This window comes from Corvus brachyrhynchos, unplaced genomic scaffold (assembly GCF_000691975.1).
Source record: "Corvus brachyrhynchos isolate BGI_N302 unplaced genomic scaffold, ASM69197v1 scaffold80, whole genome shotgun sequence".
Taxonomy (NCBI): domain Eukaryota; kingdom Metazoa; phylum Chordata; class Aves; order Passeriformes; family Corvidae; genus Corvus; species Corvus brachyrhynchos.
The window spans coordinates 2,441,163-2,464,616 of record NW_008236769.1 but is presented as its reverse complement, the minus strand read 5'-3'; the positions used below and the strand labels follow the sequence as shown (position 1 = coordinate 2,464,616).

The window sequence follows — 23,454 nt, the reverse complement described above, 5'->3', positions numbered from 1 at the left end:
CTTTATACTGCTTTGCAAAAATGGCTGCCTAGCATTAATTGCCAGCTCTGCAACCTACTACTTACATAAATGGCCTAATTTTAAAATAGTAATTATTATTGTTGAATATCTAACATCTTCCACTAAGTGGAATGAAGTTAAATTCTCAGATCAAACAGAATTACATAAAAACTCCAAGGTAAATGCTAGAATGTGTAACTGACTCTAAGCAGAAACCTCAGATATACATATAAATTAGCATCACTGTATTGAGTTCTCTTATTTTTACTTCAGGTAAAATCCTATTTAGTGAATAGATTTAAATACTTACACCTCCAACAGTGGTGTGTTAATGTAAACCATTTCTAAATAAGAGTCACCAAAATATCCATGTCCATCCCAAATAAGATGATGTAGCTTCAACCTTTGTATCCTTTTGCAATGACTTGTAATTGCATTTGTCACATTAAGATTTGTTAAACAAAGTTGAATGTTTTCCATTTATAAGATATAGCAAGTGTTTCAATTTAACTCATTTTTATTTATTAGGACTGTCTTTAATGGGTAATTTTTCAGTTATATCCTCAGTTCTGCTTCAGATTTGAAAAAATACTCCTGATTAGGAACACAGCTTGCTTGATTCAACACAGCAAAAGAGACAGACACAATATGAGTCTACAAGTGATGGCAGAAAATAAACTGTAGGATGTTTTCCCTGTATACCTGTTTGATGAAATATTTGTTGAATTACGTTTACTTAGCCTATTGGATTTGCTTATACTTTTTTCTTTTTTTTTTTTTTTTTAGCAAATGGCTAAAATTTCAACAGGAAAAATAAGAACAGGGATTTTAATAAATTGCGTTGTTCATATGTAATCTTACAGGCGAAGTCCTCTAAGGTATTTAATAAAGTAGGCCAGAGAACTCTCCTTTGTGGATAAAACTCTGTTGCAAGTTCCAAGATGTTGGTGAGATAGATCTATTACATTATTAGCTCTGGGGTAAGGTTTCCCAATGCTGCTAAAATATGCTCAATTTAAATTCTATATTATATCACCCCATCTGAATAATTTTATATCTATATTTTACTTTTAAATGCTTAGCTGACTCATGCATTTTAAAGAATTATAAACATATTCTTTTGAAAAAGAATATACATCTTTATGTTACCTTTGTTGTTTATTACATTTAACTAGAATAAAAGTGGATCGAGGCCAAGGTTAAAACCAGAGGTTGCACTATATTTACATTTTGTTCAATACAAGCACTTAAGAATAGCAGCCAAGCATTTAAAAATAGGCTGAAGGGGATGAAGAGATTTAGAGGGGAATGCCTGGCTGTCTCAGAAACTACCAGGTGAGTCATGGTTCTACCGCTGCGATGAGCTCTGGGCAGGGAAATTGGTACAATTTAGCTCAGGGAAGGGAGACAGCAAAATACAGAGGCAAAGGAAGGCTGTATTTCTATTGTGTTAAGAAATTCTCCCCACTCTGAGCTGCATCTACAGAGTCTCCCAGGAACTCTGCAGATCAATATAGGATGCTGGCCTGCAGATTTCCGTGGCAGCACTAGGACTGTCACGGCAGAACTGGTCAGTAGCTCAGACACTAATCCAAATCATCCAACTGCACCTCTCCTGTCCCAGAGGGTAGGGACAAGGCAAACTCTTCTGTATGGCCACGTTCCCATACTCTTGCAGACCACTGAACGTAGCAGTACTCAGGGAAACCACACAGTAAGCAATTTATGTTACTTGTCCCCAGAAGGGCAACAGGGGACAACATACTGTAGTTGTGCCAAACAGCCCTGAAATGAAGGCAATCTCATAAATTCATAGGGTTGGATTTAGGAAATCTTAAGTGAAATATTTTTCTTTGCTTTTCAATACAGATGGATTTGGTGCTTATGGAAGCAGCATTGGTTCTGACAGTGGAAGCTTTTTTCCGTTCAATACTTTCAATGTGAGTTATTCCCACAGAGACTATTTTCTTCAGGTAAAACTCCAATCTCTGTATAGTAAACTAAGCAAAACATGGTACTTCTGGTAAGAAAAGACTATATATAAATTTAGCATCCTGGCTAAACTTGAACTCAGGTAAGAATACTCTTTCTTATCCAAGCTAACTGTCACTCTCAAAAAATACACTTAATCTCTTTGCCCCTACTAAATTATTTCAGATTACTGCCCAAAGATGGTAATGCTTTTGCTGAAAACAAACAAGCAAACAAACAAGAAAAAAGCTAACAGCTAAAATACATGTTCAGACTGGCCCAGGAAAAAGGGCATCTGCAAGAAAATCCCCCCCAAACTCCCACCTAAACCTCAGAAGAGTGCTCTAAATCCAGATGCCTACATCCAGGGTCTTGAATAATGATAAATGTGAATTCCTTCAGGATAGACACTAAATTTCAAGTCCAAAATGACCCCTGCTTTCTAAGTCTATATCAAATGGAATAAAGGGCATCTTATACTTGAGTAGAAATTATATAAGTTCTCTCTTACCTTATACTTCATGTTGTTATCACATAATAATTTTTCACTTCCTGGGGCTGTTAGTGGCTAATTCAAATTTTTTTCCATCTCTGTCTTTTTTCCCCTTTGTTCCAAGGGGCTCATTCCCCACAGGCAATGCCAGTATTGAGTCAAAGTGTCATTCAAGCTCACAAAGTCACACATTTTCAGCTGGGAGGTGGGTGTGATTATCCAATTACCTTTTGACATTTCCATCGTCTCCTTTGGCACCTAGGTACAATAAGTTGGGCATTTCAATATCTGCCCATCCTCAATTTAAACCTGTTTTGAAAATACAAAAGAACCTTAAGTGATCTGTCCACAGCATTGAAATACCAACTTTAGTGGATACTTTGAAAACTCAAAGGCTTTATAAGATGAATAGCAAACTGGGGATGACAGCTCCTGTGGAGCCATTATTGAATTGCAGCAGTGACGACTGCATTGCTTTGGATTTAGATAAAAGGCTCCATGCAAGACAAATGGTAGGAGGACATCAAACAAGACTGTGTCCATGCAGTGACAGAAGCAATCCAATTGAAGAAGCTGTTGATTTCCGCAAGGTAACTTACTACTTCTTCTTAGGTAATCTATGTAAGGAACTAAGGATTGTATATTCATCTTCCATTTACACTTTTCTCTAAAATACTGCTTCTAGTTGTCAAATATAAGTTTTGCTTAAACTATTTGCCAGAAAGGAAATACCAGTATCAGACCTTGTTAATTATTTTGCATCCGTGTTTTTATTTAACCACAATATCACTGTGTCTAAAGGTTATAGATTGAGAGTTACAATCAATACTGATCAGGTAAAGAGATTAGTCAGCAAATGAATAACATAGATACCAGCAGGAAGCACTGTGCTCTCAATACAGAGGGTACAGATAAACATCATCACCTTTATTTAGATGAAAGCTGATTCTAGAGCATTTCCACTGTCTCATTAATAAAACACAAACCTTTTGGAACCTATGCTACACAAGCATAATGAAGATCTTGAATAAGTGTCAAGATGCAACACGATGTAGCTTTGTACAAAACCATAGAATTTGGGGTTGACAGACAGCTATACAAGCTATAGCCTGGAAAGGGTACAGATGTTTATTTAACTTCTTGTAGAAAGTCCACATTGGCATGTGAGTCTTGCCATTCCCACTTACTGTGCCTCACTGATTTACAGCATTCAGTGGACATGGATCACTCAAACCAGCTTGATTCATAAGAAGCTAAAGAGGGAGATACACCCTGTAAGAACACATTGTGCACTCCAACTGGGAATGGCCATTCTGCCCACAGGGCTGGACTACAATTTTTCCAGGCAGATCTGACTGAAATATGTATAATGCCATCAGTGGGTCTTTAATCCACACTGGTTCACTCCACAGATCCACTTTCATTTGTCTAGCAAAACAACTAACAGAGACAAAGAATTACTCTCTTAGAGCACAACCACAAATGAAGGTTAGCATTTAGCGTACCATAGCTTCTCAAAAGTGTATTTTTGCAAAATGTGGGCATTTTATGGATGTGAAGAGATTAAATACATTTACACACATAGAATGACATAGAAGCATATAACATGTCTGGTAATTCAGATTATTTTTCTATCTGCCTTTCTTGTATACTGTTTTGTATCACTTTGCAACTTGCTATGCTTGCTTTATATTTTGGATCAGGTCTAGTTGTCGTCTTCATATTTTCCACTGTTTCCCAATATGTCTCAGCACATTTTTCTCTCTGCCTGTCTTTCTCTTCTCCCTTTCTACTACCTTTTCTTTCCCAAGCCCTTCTTATTAAACCTAGAGTAGGTTAAATTGAGATAAAACAAATAACCTTCAAAGAATATGTTCCTCTTCTCCTGATCCTTCTACTTCTCCCTCCCACACAAACTGCCTGACAGACCATGGCCAGCTGTCATGAGAAATTTTACCTGGGTTGCCGCCTTGCCAGGAGGCATGCTCCAAAATCCCTCCTCACCCTGATACAGCATTTTCTGGATGAAACTTTAATCTAAATACCCAGGCATGTAATTTCCTAAAACCATACCCAGATTCAAATGACATTAGAGCAAAAGGAGTCTTCAGCCTGTCATCCCCTCACAATGAGAAAAGGACTCCCAAATCCAAAGAGTTTTGGGAAAAAACCCTGAGCAGCAAATTTTTTGCATAATCAAGAAATAGATCCCCTCCACCCCACCTTCAAGTTCCTGACTAATTTATTGTGTGCATGTGAGTCTCTGAGCTCCTTGCAATGATCTTGGTCCCAAGAGGAATCATCTGCATCTGCTCCTTTCCTTTCAGGATACTGTGAGCAATATAGCAGAGAATGTAAGAGCTAAGTTTGTTCTGAGCAGATTCATTGAAAAGAACAGGTTTCAATAAGCTAAACTTAAAAATAGCTTCAATAGTGTCTAATCTGTGATTCCTGCTTGGCGCTGATAATTAGGATTAAAAAAAATAAAAAAGGACAGAACTAACATGATTGATCTCAGTGAAAACAGTTTTGTTTTGTTATCTTGAAGCTACCCTCAGAATTCTACTTTGCATGATTGCTTGCAGTATTTTTCCATCTTCATTTTTACTTTTCAGAATTGGCTAGTTTGTCTGAGACCCAAAAAACTAGCGAATTCAATTGCCAGCCTAGGAATAAGCTGCAAATTAAACTTCTCACTTACTCTTTTTCACCCATGCCCTGATTGGAGCAAAGCTGCCCTTCTCATTATAGAGCTGTTACTTTTAATTATCCTGTTCCGGTGTCTGCCAGGGGCAGAACTTTACCCCTGGTTGGGAGGGTGGAACACTTGGCACCTCTCTGGTGCTTCTCTTGGTGAGCCAGTTGGAGAACAAAGAACCAAACCAGCTCCGTCTCTAAAAACATAGGATTGGTATGTATGGCTCCCCCAACTTCACCTGAATTTATCACTGCTCAGCATCTGAAGAAAGCAGGCCACAACAGCTACCTTTATGTCTTCTAGCCAAAAAACAGAGACCTACAGGCTCAAGCTGTTTTCTCCCATGTAGGAAATCATATTTGCAGAACATCAGCTGTGGGGAAGCACATGGTTTTCCATAACATCCATATGTGCACTGCTACTTGAACATGAGGAACTGTACGAACAATAAAGTCAGGTGCCCTCTGAATCCTTTTTCAAATAATCATTTGGAAAGCAGACATTTTTTTTATTTCCTACTGCAGAGGAATCCACCTCTTTGCCCTCCCCCTTTTATTGCTCATTTTATTGGCAACATTCCTTTTCCTCCTAAAGTAAATTTCTGATGTGGATTTTGTATTTTGGATTCATCCCTCCTGCAGACTCTTACCTGATTGAGTTATTTCGATCCAAAGAACTGAACAGAAACTCCCTGATGGTGATAGGCTGAAATTCCTCTGCAGTTTTCTCTCTGGGAAATGATATTAAAAAAAAAAACAAAGAAAAAGAAAAAAATTAAAAGAAAAAGAAAAAGAAATAATCAAACCAACATCACTCTGCCATCCCAAACTCCAAAAATAAAATAAAATAAAATAAAATAAAATAAAATAAGATAAAACAAAATAAAATAAAATAAAATAAGAAGAAACAAACCACCTCAAAACCAGTGTCAAATGCGGGTCTCAAAAGCATGTGTTGGTTCCACAGTACAAAGTCACTTTAAATCTCCTAGTCCCTCGTTTCCACTCCCCAAGAGGAATCAAACCAAACAGAGAACTGCTTACATTGCCAAGACCTGGGAGCTTGTTGTAAGAATAACTAGTTCTTGACATTAGAAATTACTCTGGTTCAAACATTTTTTGATCTTTCTTATTAGCCCTGTGTCTTGAGAAATAAAAATATGATAATCAGAAAGTACATAATTGGGTTCAGGGTATTCTGTGGTCACCCTTTCTGGCTCTGGAGATAAAGGCACTTTGAAAGATTATGCGTGGATATCTGGAATTTATTCTGCACACTCTGTGACATGACAGATCTTTTTTCTTAATTACACAGCTATCAGTCTAACACCTGTAGTTAACCATTCTGTCCTGAGGAATCTCTTCTGATACCTTTTATGCTGCCACCAGGAACACAGCAGCAAAATGGCACGTGGATGCTGAGATATTTATTGCCACAGACACAGAGGCTGCCTTGAATCCCCGCAATGGCCACCGCGTTCCCAGTGCTTCCCATTTCCGAGGGTCTGTCTGGAGAAGGTGCCGCCACACTTCAGAGGCATTACGGACTGAAAGCTACAGTGTTACAAACTGTTCGGAGTGAAATAAGGGTGCCGTAGCCAACCCTCAGGACTTCTAATCAGATGGTTTTGGGAGCCGCCCTTGGTGGCCCGAGCAGCCGTGCGCATCCCCAGAGCTGCCGGTGCCCCGGGGCGCCGAGTCCCGTCCGTGCGGCCCGGCCCAACCACGGCTCTCCCTTAAACCTCCGTCCGGACCCTTGCTGCAGCAGTGAATCACATGCAGAGGGTTTTCCACAAGCTGGGTTTATTGAGCTATATTACAGGAAAATATAGCTCAGACAGCCCCACTGCAGCCAAAACAATCTGTCATTTTTAATTCTTCCTGTCACCTCATTAGGTATACAGCTAGAGTGACAGTAAAAAACCTACAACAAGAAAACACCAACAGCAAAACCCAGAGTACAATGTTACCACGACTCCTGCTCAGAGTTTAACATAAATATCAAGGCAGCAAAAGATTCATTGACCAAACATATGTGACTCAGTGCTATATATAACAAAGTGACATGCAGAATGGTCTCAATAGGCATATAAAGCAATTAAAATAACTGTGCTTCAAAGCATTGTACTATAACATAAAAGGTCATCCCTATAAACATGAAAAATATGACTGTGGTTTTTTCCTACGTACAGACACACTAATACCTAGCTAGAAGTTCCATTCTAAATGGTAATCTTTAAAAATCTCTGAAAAAATGCCATGTCCTGTATCATTCTCCCTCAGACCATGTCTTTTCATCAATGGTTAATATTTTAAGTGAACACAATAGGAAGCATTATTGAGGCCAACTATATGTCAAAAGACAATACTGTACTAAGTACAAAATATTTACCCTGTGCATACACATGATAGTGAAGGAAGCCCTGGTTAACCTTCTGTGAAAATGAAAAGCCTTTCTTTTTTCCTCCTAGAGCTCACATTAACGCATTAAAGTTGTATTCCAATGGAGACTGCAGAGAGTACATTTTGAGGACTCTGTTAATTTTTGCAGTAACACTCTGAGTTTGTGATAATAGTGTTTATGCACAGATGTAAAGAATGTGCTGACAGATTAAAAAGGAGTCAGCTGGTGTTTGCACAGTGTTCATTTTTATTTAAGGGGAGAGAAAAAAGAAAGGGAAAAAAAAAAGTACTACACCTGGCCATGAACAAACAGCTTTTACAGAAGTGGAAGTAGTTTGGCATATTGCAACTCCCTAAACCCTTCCTGCATTAATTCAAAAATTCAAGTTATGGGCACATCAGAGAATCACAAGGTTTTATTTTTACTGCAATTAGAGAATTCACTTTGACTGTTTTTCCTACCAATATTAAAAGGAATCTTAGCCCAGACAGCATTATTAAGGAAGTGTTAAAAAAGAATGTTCATTTGTTGCAGACACAATCCTCACTCTGGAGACCCTTCTTCCTTACATATTTAGGCTATACACACATTCCAACTGTACTTGGAATGCTGTAATACCCCTAGAGGTGTCTTGAAGGGTAGTGAAGGTACAAATGTAGCATATGGCAATAGGTATCTGCTGTTCCTTAATATGCAGTTATAGTATTTTGAAGCTAATTAATGTACTGAAACCTCACATTTTACAATTCTGTAGCATGGGAAAAGATGACAGGTAATGTCATTTTCTGTCCAACCGATCAGAGTGCCCTGATCAATACCTGCAGAAGTATGCAGCAGCTACATCTGGAAGAAGCATACTGATTCAGGTAGAAAAAAAGAAAACATGAACAGAAAAGGAGAAGCAGCAAAAATATTCAGTTGGAAGAAATATTACTTTGGAAAGCTGAAGCCTGCAGAAACCTTCAACTTCACAACAGACTCCACAACTGCAATGGGTAACCTCTAGCCATGCTTCCCTTTTCTGAAGGATTTGCCTTTCAACCTAATTAGAGCAGGAGCTGAGCGATCAGATATCCCTTGCTCCTTTTGAAAAATGACTGGGAAAACTCTATGTAATCAGGAGGTATTTAGGATTTCCATTGACTTTCAATTTTCTTGGTTCATCTGTTCCTTTTCAGAACGTTTGATGCTAGTCTGTTCTAAACTGTATGTTGAATTTGCTTTAATCAGATGTCTTTGTAACAGGCATTAGGTCATTTACTGTTTGATTTTTTCTGTGAAAATACAGGTTTTCTTAGTTTCAAAAGTATCCTTTGAAGAAACCTGTCATATTCCAGGTAGAAGAAAAGAAAATAAAAGAGGGAGAAAGAGAAGAGTGTGAGGGAGGGAAGCAGGGAGCAGTCCTGTAATTCTGTTCTTGCCCCACAGCGGCGGTGGGGAATTGTGGAGTTGTGCTCAGTTGTGAGTGGCGCTCTTTTGTACCCAACACTGCCCCCACAAGCTCCTTTGTCTGGTGATCTGGGCTCATGCACTGAAGTTGATTAGCGTAAGCAGAGCTTAATATTCAAGCAGAAAATTAGATACACTGGTAAGTGCTAGCTCAAACAAGTGCGCCTTCTAGTTTTACACCTTCTATCCATGGACCCTCCCACAGCTTTGCTGGTCTGGAACTCTCAAGCCCCCTTCCTCCTGTTCCATATCTGTTCCTGCATTTGGAGACCCAACCTTAATGTCATCTTAACCCTCATCCTCAAATTTTAACTCCTCATCCAAACCCACCTTTCTGCTGGCCCTTGCAGCCACCTGAAACTCCAGCCTCTTGAACTGTCTCCATAAAACCAAAAGTCCTGCTTCTCACAAAGATATTCTAAGTGACACATTTAATGAAAAGCCACTTAACTAAGGCTCTGTGGTGAGGAGCAGAGTCTCACGCAAGTCAGTGAGTATAGTTTGGCTCAGGTAGGCTGACTTTCTATTCAGAAGGGCAAGTCTGTCTCCAGTGCCTGCAGAAAGAGCCCAGGGTAAATATGTTCCTTAGCTCCTAGCCTAGCAAGCCTCAATGAGGTGACTAAAGTCAAGTCTCTGTGTATTTACCTTTAAAATTTATCTTGAAAGAGTATGTTAAACTAGAAAAGTTTGCTGCTATACTTGGAAGTGAGAACTTCTATGGAAAGTCTCTGTCAAAGAAAAATATAGTCCCCTCTAAAAGACATATATCTTCTTTTTAGAGGGAACTCTCCCGTATATTTAAAATTCAAAAATAGTAGTAGGTACTGAACACCATGATAAAACAAGCCATAAACCATCTTGAAAATCTATTTTAATTGTTCTAATACACATTTCTAAGATTAATATCTCCTTACTTGGATTATGAAGCAGTAGGACCTGTGGTACTGTTTGGGACATGGAAAGAATAAATTGTGTAATGCCAAAAGAAAAGGTGCTGAGGTAGCTGGTAATTGACAGAGTTAATGAAGTATGTTAAGCAGGTACAATATAGATGAAGTTGTCCCCTGCAGGGTGATTGGCCACTGGGGAAATATTGTGACAGTTGTCTTTGTGTTAAAATAATGTGGTCCTCCTTCTTTGCCAGATCCTATCTGCAATGAGAGATGAAAGAGGTCTTGCAAGGATACCCAGATCCTCCTGCAGCACGTGCTGTGCTTGACTCTGGCAAGTAAGGAACAAGATGAAGCGGAGGTAAAGAGTGTAATGGCTGTCTGTAAAGCCATTAGGCTGTTTCCTACAACCCACACATGAATTACCCACTGTTGAAAAGTAATAATTTGACACTGTTTTCTATAATCCTCCCTCATACACTACAATGCACTGGTGCTGTCTGGGGATGAATGGGAACTGAATTTGGCCTGCCAATTTTTCTGGAAGTTGATTATTTTTAGATATTGTTTTAATAATTAGCTAACTAGCTCCCAAAGAATACAATGGATTTAGACAGCAAAAGATGGTTTTCAGAGTAATATAGATTTTGTATTATTATCTCCTCCTATTGTATGTGAATATTATCATTGAAAAAGCAGAGAAAATATCAAATGGAAATAGAGCTCAGCCTCTCAATTATACTAAGCTGTGTGGTCAGCATTGGTTCCAAAAGAGGCGTATAGAGCATAGAGTAATGAAAAATCATTGATACCATCAGTTTGGTGTCTGAATAATCTATTGTGCTATTCCAGCATTGTTCTTACCAAAACCATCTAAGAAGGTGAGCTAGCCTTCCTTGGCCATCAGATCTCAAAATACCTGAAGCTTTCTTGATTCCCTCAGGTGCTGACAGCATTCTCTGTCATGGACACATGAAAATTATACAGTATTATATTTATTGAATTTGAAACTCTTGGTATTTTCATAGTTGATATTTATCTGCTTATAGTGGAAGTGAGTTAGGTGTTATTGGACCTTTGAGCTTTTCAATGTGGTTTTATTCTTGTCAACATGTTCTAAATCCAGGAGTCCTTGTCAGGGTTCTTAAAGAGAGTGATGTTTGGAGAGAGAAGTGATTCTTAGCAAACCTCTGACTGAGAGCATAACCTAAGAAAGTATTTCTAAGCATTACATGGCAAACTATTTTCTAATTTTCAAAATATAGTAAGTCAGAAAGATTAAATGGAAACATTTGTTCATTGTAGGATTTAGGTTCAGAATTATCATAATCTCTTTCCCCAGTCTTTCTTATGGTCCTAAGATTTGTATAGTCATTTGTCAGTATGTTATCCAGAACAACAACCTGGACATAAGAACATTTTCAGCAGAGCTTCTTACTATGGGAATTTGAAAAGCACTTCCTGAAAATTTATCACCGATCACAGTTTAAAATATTTTTGTGCCCAAAGAATCTCAGGTGGTGCCATTAAGACAGCATAAAAATACCACAAAATACCAGGAGAACAAACCAAGTAGCAATTATCTAATGCATTTTTCTGGTATCCAGATCTGCCTTTTGGGAGTGCTAACTCAATAAATAATCACTATACATAAACAAAGTATGGGCTATAACTCTCAAAAAACTTAGAATTGTCTTCAAGGTGTTTTGCTTTGTTTGACAAAATACTCTTTGGGGATGTACTAATGGACAAAGCTAAAGTTCCAAAGAAAGGTAACTTGATCCATTTGAAAGAGAATAGAAGTCTGAAGCAAACAAATGCAAAAATATGCTGGTACTCACTCAAAAAGTGCTGACTTCCTGCTGTAGGTCACCTCACCAGCCCACCTTGTACTACAAAACAGGGTAATTAGAATGTGCTGATTCTCTGTGCTAGCAAGACTTTTCTCTTTTCAACTCTTGTTTAGGACTAACCAACAAGACAGACTACGGTGTGTGTGGGGTAGAGAGTTTATATCTTACAGACTGCCTTAAAAACAAGAGATGCTACAAAACCCCACAAAATCAGATCAACCAAAGCACTCCTAATCTATTAGTAATAATTAATAAACTCTGAATTTATATTTTCTATCTCAAGGCTTTGTACATGTATCCATCTACACGATACCACTGTTATTAACTACGGCTGACACGGGTGCAAACTGCATGTGCATGACTGAGATAGTCAGATGCTCAGGCTGACAGCTGATACAGTGATATAGATACGTTGTATCCTACACAATGCAATGCATAAAATTGTCAGGCATAACAGCCATTTCACAAAGACTAGCCAACGCAAGAGACTAGTCACCTCTCTCTCCCTTTCATCTCCTCACTAAATATACTACCTTTTCTAAATCTCTGTGCAAGTATTTGAAGGGCAGCAAGTCTGAGCCAGTTGTGAGGGATTAATTGAATTTACAAGGGGATTGCTCTGTGTGCAACATCTCAATTAACTTACTTGTTAAATACGTAATGGCACTTGACTGTTAAGTTGTGAAGGAACTTGTTAAATGCATATTGCTACTTATTTAAAGGATATGGTCTATGGTCTAGCTAAATAATTAGGACTCCAAAGTGTGTAGAAACCTAAACAGTATAACAGGCGAGGCTAGATGACAGAATGAGCCCTACCTCTTTGTTCAGATGCTTTCATCTATTTCACAGTACCTGAACAAGAAGACATTTTTTCTCAGATTTGAAACACTGCTGACCAAAGATATGCAGGAAGGAACCAACCATATTCAGATGAAAATTGTCAACTGTGATGCCCTATGAAATCTGCAAAAGTTTGCTTTTGGTTTGAGATTTGTTTGTTTAGCTTTGGGGTGTTGCTTTGGGGTGGATTTTTTTATGGCGTTTTTTGTTCTCTTTCTCCAGTTAATAACTTTTTTTGCTGAACCAAGCAAGAGCAGAGATAAGATACTGAATATATTTCTTGAAAGAATCAACAGCTTCATGCTCCTCCTAAAAGGTACTTTTTTATTTGTCTTTTCATTCCAAAAGTTTCCCTTACATCAGTAGCTTCCTTAACAACAGGGATAACTGAGCTTGAAAGGGTTTTGCTCTGAAATGTCAATGTTGTTTACTTCCTCTGCTCTTCATTTCAGCATTTTGGCCTGAGTTTTCAGATCTTGGTCTGTGGGCATCATAAATCATGGGGAATAGATACATAGAAAGTGAAATAGTATGGTCCATCTACTTAGTTTTCAAGGAACTTGGAGTCTATAGCTCCCTAGTTGTCAGCACCAAGTTTTTGTGCAATCAATTTTTTTTTTTAAAGGAAGCTAGACCCAAAAAAAAAGAAAAAAAGGGTACTACTCCATTATCTGTTTTCCCCAAAGTTTGAAGAGTATGTTTTGATCTGTAGTTCTGCTTAGGAACATGTCTAATTTTAATTAAACCAAACTGTTACAGAATGTACAGGCTACAAGTTTCAGTTTGATTCTCCCTTGGTACAGACAATCTTATAAATACAGTGGCATCTCTCTGAAAGAGACAGACTCTCTAACCTCTTGTAGAATGCATAAAATCCTGCACATATGTCATGTGGCTGCCACCTTACCTTCTCGTGGGACAGAAACTCCTGGCAACTACTTCAAAACTTCAAAGAATGTGGGGGGGGTTATGAAGGTTTATCAAATAAAAACAAAGCTGTACATTGTTTAAAGCATCATCCAAGATTCTTCTTAAATGTGCTTTCCTTAGTACTTAGCTTATGCTTCTCAGCTGTGTACAGGGAAACTAAATGGAAGAAAAGGAAGAAGTATTTTCCCTGTAGATTGTAAGAAAGACAATGCTTCTGCTTAAGAAATGACATTGCTTTAGTGGCTTTCGCTCACTCACTTCACATGAAAAAGATCAAGGAAGAGTTTTGCGAAGTTATTGGGGCAGTTGCAGAATTTTCTGTGTCTGGAACTGGAAAATGTCTTTGCAGAAGATGGAGGCTGCTTTTTGAAAGGCCATTTTCAACAGGTGATAACTTGAGTAGCAGGAGCTCTGCCTCCCCCAGCATGACTGTAAGCAAGGATGGCCCTTGACACTGCACAGGTTTCTCTGAAGCCAACAAAGCTGCACCTGAGGCCAGGAACTCCCACAGATGTGATTGCAGAACTGATGGTTACAGTCTGGCTGCTATTTTTGCGAGGGTCTGACATACTTGCCTGCGTGGGCTATGGTCATCTTTTACATTTCTTCATGTGCAATCAACACAAAGGGAGTGGAAGAAGAAAATTTCACTCTCACATGGAAACAGAGGCAAGCATTGAAAACACAGTGCATTTCAATAAGCCGTAATTACAAACACAAATTCATCTACTAAACTTGGGCATGCAATTAGTAGACTAATTATGCTGTAATTGTAACTGAATACCAAAACAGATGACCGTGTGCCAGCCTCCATCCCACCCAGTTGTCTTTGTGTCATCGCTCCTACGCACAGTAGTGCCTATGCTCTTGTGTATCTCCTACTGAAAATAGGAATTCAGCAGATGGGTAAATGCTATCAGTTTCTCACTTAAGTCACCAATTCTTCCAATTTCTATATTTATCAAGTCAGCTTGCTGTCATAATACCTGTGACTGAGACCCTGTTGTGATGTGTTGTCTCAGCAGAAAGTCAGCGATGGTCCCCAGCCCAAAAGATTCGAGTCAAAGAAGGCACACTTTGGAGAGGTGCTGCTGTCCTTGTTCTGTATACAGGAACCTTATCTGTGGATAGATAAGAGGTGTGCTGATCTCCATGGGTATCGAGGTACCTAATTCTCTCTTGCACTGACAAATTTTGCAATATCAGCTGCTAATGACGGCTTTTACCAAACTTGAGCTACTTGGTTGAAGTGGCCATGTTGGTTGTACACTCCCAGAATAATCAGTGTATTGAGTCACCTCTACCAGGTGATTGCACATGGGACATGGCTGAGCAGAGAGGAGCCTGGCTTACTGTGCTGGTGTCAGTTGGGAAAGTTCAGGCCTAAATTAGTCCTCTAAGGACTTCACCCAAGACGAGGCAGTTTGTAGCAAAGAGAAGGAATATCAACCCCAAGCCTCTTGTTTCTTAACTTTCAGCAAGTTAACTCCTTATTTCATATGGCTTTATGTAAGTTTGCCTAAAGTTTTCTGAATGTACTGATGCCATGAGCAGTGTCTGAATGTCAGTATTTTGATTACTGGTAATATTCATATGTTTCAATAAATTAATTTAGCTAAGAATAAAAATACCTTTTTATACAAGATCTCCCAGGTTTTGGCAATGTATTGATTTTATGTACTTAGTTCAGTGAAAAATCTGTTGGTTTAAGCTATCTGCCATTAGTTTCAATTAAAATATATTGATCTGAGTAAATGTTGGTTAGTAAGTGTTGCCTGACTGTGAAAAAATATTTGCTTAAGCAAAAATTGTATGAGTATTTAGACATGTATTTTAGGCTGGGGACTCCCCTAGCATCAGTAGAACTGTTCAAGTATCAATAAATTTCTCTAAAAATAAATGCAAATATTTTTTCTGAAATTAAAAAAGCTGATTACAGTAATATTGGGACTGGCATGCATATTAATTCAAGTAAACTTGTTTTTGAAAGAGTAAGCATTCAGTTAGGTATATTGTAACATGAAAACACTGAAAACTCAAGCTCTCTGTCAGGAAACCAGGCTTTCACATGGAATGCCAGGCTTTCTTCTTTACCACAAAGCCAAATAACCACAAACCAATAATAAAATAATTTTGGTAACCATAGGTAGTAGGAAAACAGGTAGTAGGGTGCAGGCTAGGAAATGCAACTGTTTTAAAGTACTATATGTACATTATTCATGGGATTAATTTTAATTCAAAGCATCAAAAAATATACATAGAAATAAAAAGTATGCAAGCAATAAGGCTGACACACCAGTCCTTTATTAGTTCTATAAAGACTGGAAGCCCTTGGGACTCTGATCTGCAAGCAGAAGAGTACCCTCCCCTTGGGATAAAAGACGGACATGCCTGCTTGACTGTCCTTAACGACCTGCACTCACACCTAGATGCTAACTCCCAACACTGCCAGACAGAGAGCAGGTTACATCTATCCCACAGTGGTATGCTTACAGCCATGCAGCAATTCAGCTCTAGGGTTCAGATTAAAAAACTCAGGAGATCTGGAATGGTAGTTGTACATTATTCTTCAGAGAATACATACATGCTGCCCATTTGTGCTGCTTACACTAGAGCTGTTTATTTTAGAGATGCTCTTTGTCATAATCTCATCTAGTTAAGTTTAAAAAAAAAAAAAATCCTGGATAGAAAGTAGCAGTTTTCTATCTTTACAGGTTTGTCTGGGGGAATGGTACTTCCAAGTTTCCCTCTTTTCCATGTGTGGGTGTGTGCAGAGAAATAAAGTATTCATAGGTTTTTGCACCTGCCACCTGTCCTGTATTTCAATGGCACACTTTGTCTGGTGGAAGTGCCTTGCCTGGGACGGTGTATCTGTGTGCGTATACTCCTTTCACACGCACAAGGAGACTGACAAAAGCTCCAGCACCACCGTGAGGCACTTTCTGGATGGCAGGGGCAGTAGCCAGTGCCACAACAGCACAAAGTTATGGCCCAGTGTTCAGGGTATCACACTTCAGGCAGGCCCACACTCTCATTTCTTATTTTACCCCTCTCATTTCCTCATTCTTTTTGATTGTTAATTGGAGACTTGAAAATAAAAATCTCTTTAGCTGTGTGGTCACAGTTGTTGGCCAGAGGTTCCTGTAGTTTAGGCCAACTGTTTCCATAAAGTTGTGGTTTTAAATGAAGAACACCTACTCACTGCCTTCTACAAGTTGTTCTCTTTTTTAAAATCCTGTCGTAACAATAGTTAAACCCCATTACTACATCCTTGCATATAGAAATAGAAATTCATACCTGAAAATGTGATGTATATAACTTTCACATTGGGATAGACCTCTAGACTCTATGTCACATAGCAATTATAACAGCCATTACCCTGCAAAAGAAAAAACTATGCAAGTGTGAAAATGGGAGAGGAAATCCAGGTGCATTCCTACAAAGGAATGTATGGATCAGTAAGCAAGTCTTGGGGCAAGACAGGGCATGAAAATCAGCCACAGCACTGAGCAGTCAGCATCAGACACAATACTTGATTACCAACTGTTAAACAAAAGTAAGCTGAGAGCTTCATAAACAAAGAAAAACACAGATAAAAAGCTAAACTAAGGCACCTGATTATCCAACACCTTTTCTAAGCCTGGGACACTAACGAAACCCTTTGCTGATTTCCTTCAACTGTAATTTTAATTCATCATCACAGAGTGGAAACCAAGCAAGGATCATTCTCTTCCTTGATGTTCATGTTTGCTTTTATTTATTAATGTTCTCAGACATTGCCAGTCTTCCTAAACTGGCAGAGGGATTTGCATCAGAAAAAATCTCTATGGGCTTTTTAACCCAATAATGTTAAGAGATTGCTTCTTTCCCATTTAAGTGCTTGTTTACCCAAGTGAGTTAACACTGCAAAACCAGAAATCTTTCAAACAGGCATTTCTGATTTAAAATATATTTAAAATATACAGGGATCTTCCTTCTCCCTCCCCCATTCACCTCAGTGGGAGTTTCTGACTGAATAATTAAAGACAAAGTTATCTTCAGAGGTTGAAGAATTAAGTCTGCTTTTGAAGCAGTGAGATAATGGGTACCCAAGAACTCGGAGAACAAAGTTGCTTACAGCATGATCCCAGTCGCTTAGGGGGTAAGTCTCAGAGACACAGAAGCTCTCTCAGCCAAAGCCAGCCCCAGTATCCAAAATCCCAGGAAAACACAGATGACAGAGCAGAATACAGAAAAGCAAGAATACTTATATTATAGGATTTGCTTTAATCCATATCTTAAAACTAGGTCAGATGACTATCAGGTAAGCAGGTAAGAATGAAATGAAGAACAGTAAGTGCAACAAATAAGAAAGAAGGGAATCAGTAAAAGACAAGGTGACGGAGCAAGGTGAAGAAAATACTGTACTAGGCCTAAGCAGCAAAACATGTGCACATTGCTGCTGGGAGTTTAATATGCAGTACTACATGCGTGAGTATAAAACTCAAGAAAGGTATCCCATAAGGTAATAGAGATGGCATTTATGTGACAGATTTATTGTATTTATTTTTTTCATTTTCACAGCAATAATACTTTGATGACATCTATACCAGTTTCAGACCAGGAATACTGTATTTCCTGACACTGCTCCAAGTAATTCATGGATTATATTTTGCCCAGCAAGCTGAGATGACATAGAGTAGTCCAATGTCCCATTTGCTGAGCTAAGGTTAGGGCACAGAAGTTCTGCAAGGTAAATCAGTTGTGGGATCATCCTGCCTGTATCCATGAAAGGTATGTATTTTACTAGAACTCCAGACTTTATTTATTTGCACACATTCTTATATTTTTCCTAAAATTTCAAATTCTGGGAAAGTTTTTCCTAAAATGGAGAGAGCAGAGAGTGGGCAAACATTCATGAGAAAGGAGAAAAGTTATTTACAGCGAAGCTGAACTCAGTCAGATAATTGACTGTTCTAATAAATGTTTGACTTTTCTCACCCACTTTCTGGAGAGAGATTCAGGCTTAAGAAATAAAGTCTCTAAATTAAGAAGCTTAATAATTTCTGCATTTAAGATGACTTGGTGGCTTGTGGGAGTGCTTAAGGTTTATGCTAGAAATTCCCTTGCATCCCAGGGATCAAGAGTAGAAGCTGATAAGATAACTTGAGGCACGGGAGCAGCATGTCTCACTCCACTGGCTCTGTCTTCAGAGAACATTAGAAGCTGGCATGAGGATGAGTCTAGCTCTCTTTGAAAATCATAAAAGAAAGCAGACAGCTACACTATACTGCTTCTAGTTACTACCACACACTCCCCTAAGCACAGAAACCCATCTCCATTGCTCCAGTGGCTGTTTTCAGGTTTCTTCATCATAGTAGATTCATTGTCAGACAAAGGAAAAGGAAAAAAACTTTGTCCTAATTAGTAGTGATTACCAAATAGCAACATACCTGTAATGGAATCACAGACGCCACACTGATAACTGGAAAAGCCATGAAGATTTCTGAAAGGGATATATTTGGTCTTCCTGGCCTTCTATGCTCATTCCTGACAAGCAGTGGCAAGTGACCAGCAGGCAGTAGTTGACTTCAAGGCAGCTTCTCTGTGACTGAATAAGGAAATGGGATCATACTTTTACTGTGCAAACCTAACCTAAGGACCAGCCCAACTGAAAAGACATTTTCTGAGGGCAAAATTCACCTGTTCTATGATGATATCTTGGTATGATACTCTAATAATATAACTACATTGACTTGTATTCTTCTTTTCATCCATTTTAACCCCTAAATCCTTTCTAAAAGGGCAAATAAACAAGAAACTCCCACAACACTATCCCTTCTGTTTTAGGATTTTTTTTCTGAAGATAGGGAGAATAAGAGGGAGAGGAGATTTCAAAGGCTTCTTGCACCTGTTAGACCACCCTGCATTGCACCTGTGAAGCTGCTTTTCATACAGCCTCTCTGCTCACATGTGGAAGCAATATGATAAGTGCAACACGGCAATGTGTGTTATACAGCTCTGTTACTTAGATACTGCATTTAACTAGAGATACTTATTCCCATCAATTAATGGTTAGCCAGTGTGACTGAACACCAGAAAATATTCTCTGTGAATGTTTGTTTCAGTTCCTAGTGAAATTTGCCTGCGATCACATTCCTTCTGCCTACACTTCTCACAAGCGAGCTATTCATTAGTGTTCTGCTAGGCCAGGAATATGCACTGAAAATGGAGCTACTCAAAACAATTCCCAGTTCAACATTTAAAAAAAAAAAAAAGGAAAGGGAGGGGGGAAATTTAGTCTGCATTCTGAGATATGAAAAGGAGTGAGAAATAAAAATTGAAAGTGGTTTTCAGATTTGTCACTATGGCAATGGCAAGTTTCTAAATGGCAGAGATTGTGAGTGAGTAGCACTGTCTTTTGTGCTCCTCTGAAGTAGGGGCATCACAGCAGGTATTTAACAAACTGGCCCCTAAAGGTGTCTGAGGTTATCCAGGATGTTACAGGTTTAAGGCAAAGGCTAGAAGTTCTAAAGTGAGCCACAGGCATGCCAAAAAGGAAGTACAGAAGTTATGTTCCCTATTGTCTTCCTTCCTCTTCTGTCTTCAGACTGTAAGTGCTTCAGGACATAACTTCATGTACATGTGCATGTTTCCAGATAAAAGCAGCAGAGGCAGACAAAAATTATACTGTGGCTGAAAATAGTTGATCAAAATGGTTGAACAAGTACACTTACAAGGGTATCTTTATCTTCAAATTATTAATAAAATGTCTGGGAAGGAGCTCCAAGTTTCTTTCAGGAGGTTTTGTAACCAAAATTTACCTAAAGAGTTGAAAATATATGTCAAGAGGAAGAGATGTAGGAGGAGCTTGGCAGCAGCCCAAGGGTTAAGACAGCTACAAAAAAACATCCAGGAAGGTGGTAACACAGCAAACACCTACTCAGCAGAGTGTTTAATGCCAAAGATCAAGTTATGGCATGTAGCTGGTAATATTGCTGAGGTCAAGAGGCTGCAAACTCTTTTATGATGGGTATCTCTATCTTTCAGCTTCATATATTTTGACTTTACACTCCATTTTTCTGTCACCAGGCCTCATGGTAAGTGCCTAGTTGATGGCTATTCTGCTTAGCCTTTAAGAAATAAGGGTAAGCCCCAGCCAGCATTTCTGTGGTTTCTGTTTCCTGTGTCAGCAAATAACTCTGAGTAACAAATGCATTCCGGAAAATCAGGGTATGTTCATGGACAATTTGCAAACATAAGAAGACTCAAAAATTCAATTAATAGCTGGCTTGTTATGAATTATTATCTCCACTTCTTCTGTTTGCTGCTCAGCAACTGTGTGTGGCCACTCAGGCCAACGCACACCCCAAAAAACATGAGACGAATCACTTCTGACCTTGTTCTTCCTATGACCTTATAGCACTGGCTTGCAGAAAGAATATGTGTGTACAAATATCCTGGCGTAACTTCAAGAGCGCAACTGCTGACCATCTGGCTGTTAGATCTAAGAGGGATCTATTAATGTTAGAGCTAGAACAGTGCCAAGCTGCAGCAGAAACTGCATGACCAAAGTGCATGCAGGCCACCCTTAAAACCCTGACAGAAATCATTGCAATTGTTTTATCCACCCATTTACTCAAGTAATGTCACATTATTTCTCGTGCCATCACATCCAGAAGCACTTCACAGGAAGGAGCTCCATTATTTGATAGTACAATAATAGGCAGCCTCTAACAGCTTTAAATCTGAGTTTATGTCTTCATTATATACTGGAAAGACAAATTTTTGTGCATTCTCTTGCTCCTTCCTGCCCTTTGAGATGATCAAAAGCAATGAAATAGACAGACATAGGTGCCGTTAACACAGTGACAAGCCTCAGGTAGAGGCAACATAAATTAAATGGGGCTCTGCATTGTAGGATGGTTTTACCGTGCCCTTGCTTAGCTTAAAGCCTCGTAGAATAAGTTTGTGTCATCCAGCAGTTTTACTGCATTGGCAAAATATGCAATAAGCAAAGAACAAAGAGCAGGGAGGGGGAGATACATGAATATATACAGTTTATGGGTCGATTTATGTATCATGGAAGCTGATGTACAAAATCTATACTCAGACATCTCTCCACTCTTCTATTTTGTTGGTGTCACAAAAGAAATGATCCCGAGGGATTTGCCAGTATCATCATGCGTGTCAGTTTATGAAGGTCTTTTCATTTACTGGAAGCAACAAGAACTAAAAGCTGTGAGAAGAATAAAAAAAACGTATTGCATTGACAGTGTTACCAGTTTTGCAAAACACTAAATAGTAACTTTGAAAATAAAATTTAATAATAAATTTTGCATTTTCCATTGAGGAATATTTGGAAAACTGTCCAAACACCCATTCTTTCTCTTATAGGTACATTTAAATGTATTTGGAATGTGTATTGAGTCTCAGACACAAGAATAAAATACATTTTCTAAATATTTTCTCATTTTTTACTACTGGCCTGATTGGTCTAACTTAAAATATTGCCTCTAAGTATTTTTCCCTCTTATGCATGCTTCCAATGAGCAGATCAGTCTATGAAATTTAGGAAGTTGATCTGAACTGAAGCCAGTATAAAAACATTTTGAGGTTTGCCCATCACTGCTTACAATGCTGTTTTGAAAATAACCCCAAGGCTATTTAATTAACCATTCATTCTTTTAGTCTCCCAGCCCAGGTAGATTAATACCTATGCTGCCTATGGATCAACGAGTTCTGGAGTTTCCTACAGATTTGCACAACTGTAGTTTAAAGCCATTTTGCCTTAGAAGGAAAGAAAGAAGCAAAGAAAGAAAGAACAAACATATTCCCATGAGGAACCTTTCAGGGATCAATTCATAAGCAAAGGAAAACATGCTATTCTCAGCAAGGAAACAATGTATTTTTTTGTCTGGTACAGTGATTAATACTGTGCTATAGCTGGAGCCTATTTGAAGGGCTCCATCAATCCATGTAGACCAAAAGCTGACCCACTTTAAATTCTTAAAATATGGTGAGAATTGCCCTCAACACTTTTTTTCAAATTACAGGAGTAAGTGGAAGCTATAGAATTGCCACCACCTATCTCCTTCACCAAGAAAACTGAGTATCAGTGTTGAGAGCATTCAGAATTAGTGGCAGAAATCCTAGAGCTCTGGGGGAACCAGCTTAAAAATCTTCAAATCTCAGGGTACATGGGGACCACAAAGTATCATGCTGTTGGGTTTTTTATGCATACAACAATTCAGAAGAAGGATTTTTTCCCCGTCTTAATTTCAAAATCCCTAACAAGGTTGTGCCTGTCTTCTGGCTTCAAGGTTCATAAACAGATAAAAAAAGCAAAATTTTGTCTGCCTGTTTCTGTCTAGCAGAAGTGGTAATGTTTTTCTGGAACTGATGAAATAAGTTTGATATCTATAAGCATTTAGGAGCTCAAGGATTACATTTTAGATTACAGTTAGTAGACTCAATCCTCAGCCTTGAGCCTTCCCCCTTCCACATTAAGATGAATGTTTCTTCCACATGGAGATGAATATTTGCTGGTGTTCCTGGGTCATGACTCTGAAAAGGACCACATCCTTGCAGGTGATGTTTAGTCAGTAGCCCGGAGAGTGCTTGATCTTAGCAGATCAGATCCTTGAGCTCTCCTTCAGGAAAGTACACATACAGATTCTCAGATGGTGAGTAATCTTGATGGTGTTGGTAGAACTACTCAGATATGCAAAGTCACATTGGGATGTTAGTGGGTAGGGGATCTTCTGAATAAATAAATTCATAAATCCTCAAAGCAGAAGAAGACTGAAAAAAAAAATTTAAAAAATCATCAAAATCTTCAGTCAAAATAGATAAGAATCTCATTTTTTGTATCTAGTGAAAAAGTGCATTTTACTGAAGACAAAAACTGAATTATTAATATACGGCCAATAGCCAAACATAAGA

General features: G+C 38.6%; 2 long non-coding RNA genes across 3 annotated transcripts in view; one reads left to right on the top strand and one right to left on the bottom strand.

Annotated features, from left to right (window-relative positions):
- The first annotated feature begins 6,072 nt into the window (after positions 1-6,072).
- On the top strand, positions 6,073-15,359 carry LOC108445039. Its single transcript, XR_001859778.1, has 3 exons — positions 6,073-10,265; positions 12,823-12,916; positions 14,556-15,359. It is a non-coding gene; the product is annotated as an uncharacterized LOC108445039 (long non-coding RNA).
- A 6,326-nt stretch (positions 15,360-21,685) lies between these two features.
- Positions 21,686-23,454, bottom strand: part of LOC108445038 — an 8,025-nt gene continuing 6,256 nt past the window's right edge. For both annotated transcript variants that reach the window (XR_001859777.1, XR_001859776.1), the window contains one exon: positions 21,686-23,313. This is a non-coding gene — a long non-coding RNA (uncharacterized LOC108445038). The remainder of the gene's footprint in view (positions 23,314-23,454) is intronic.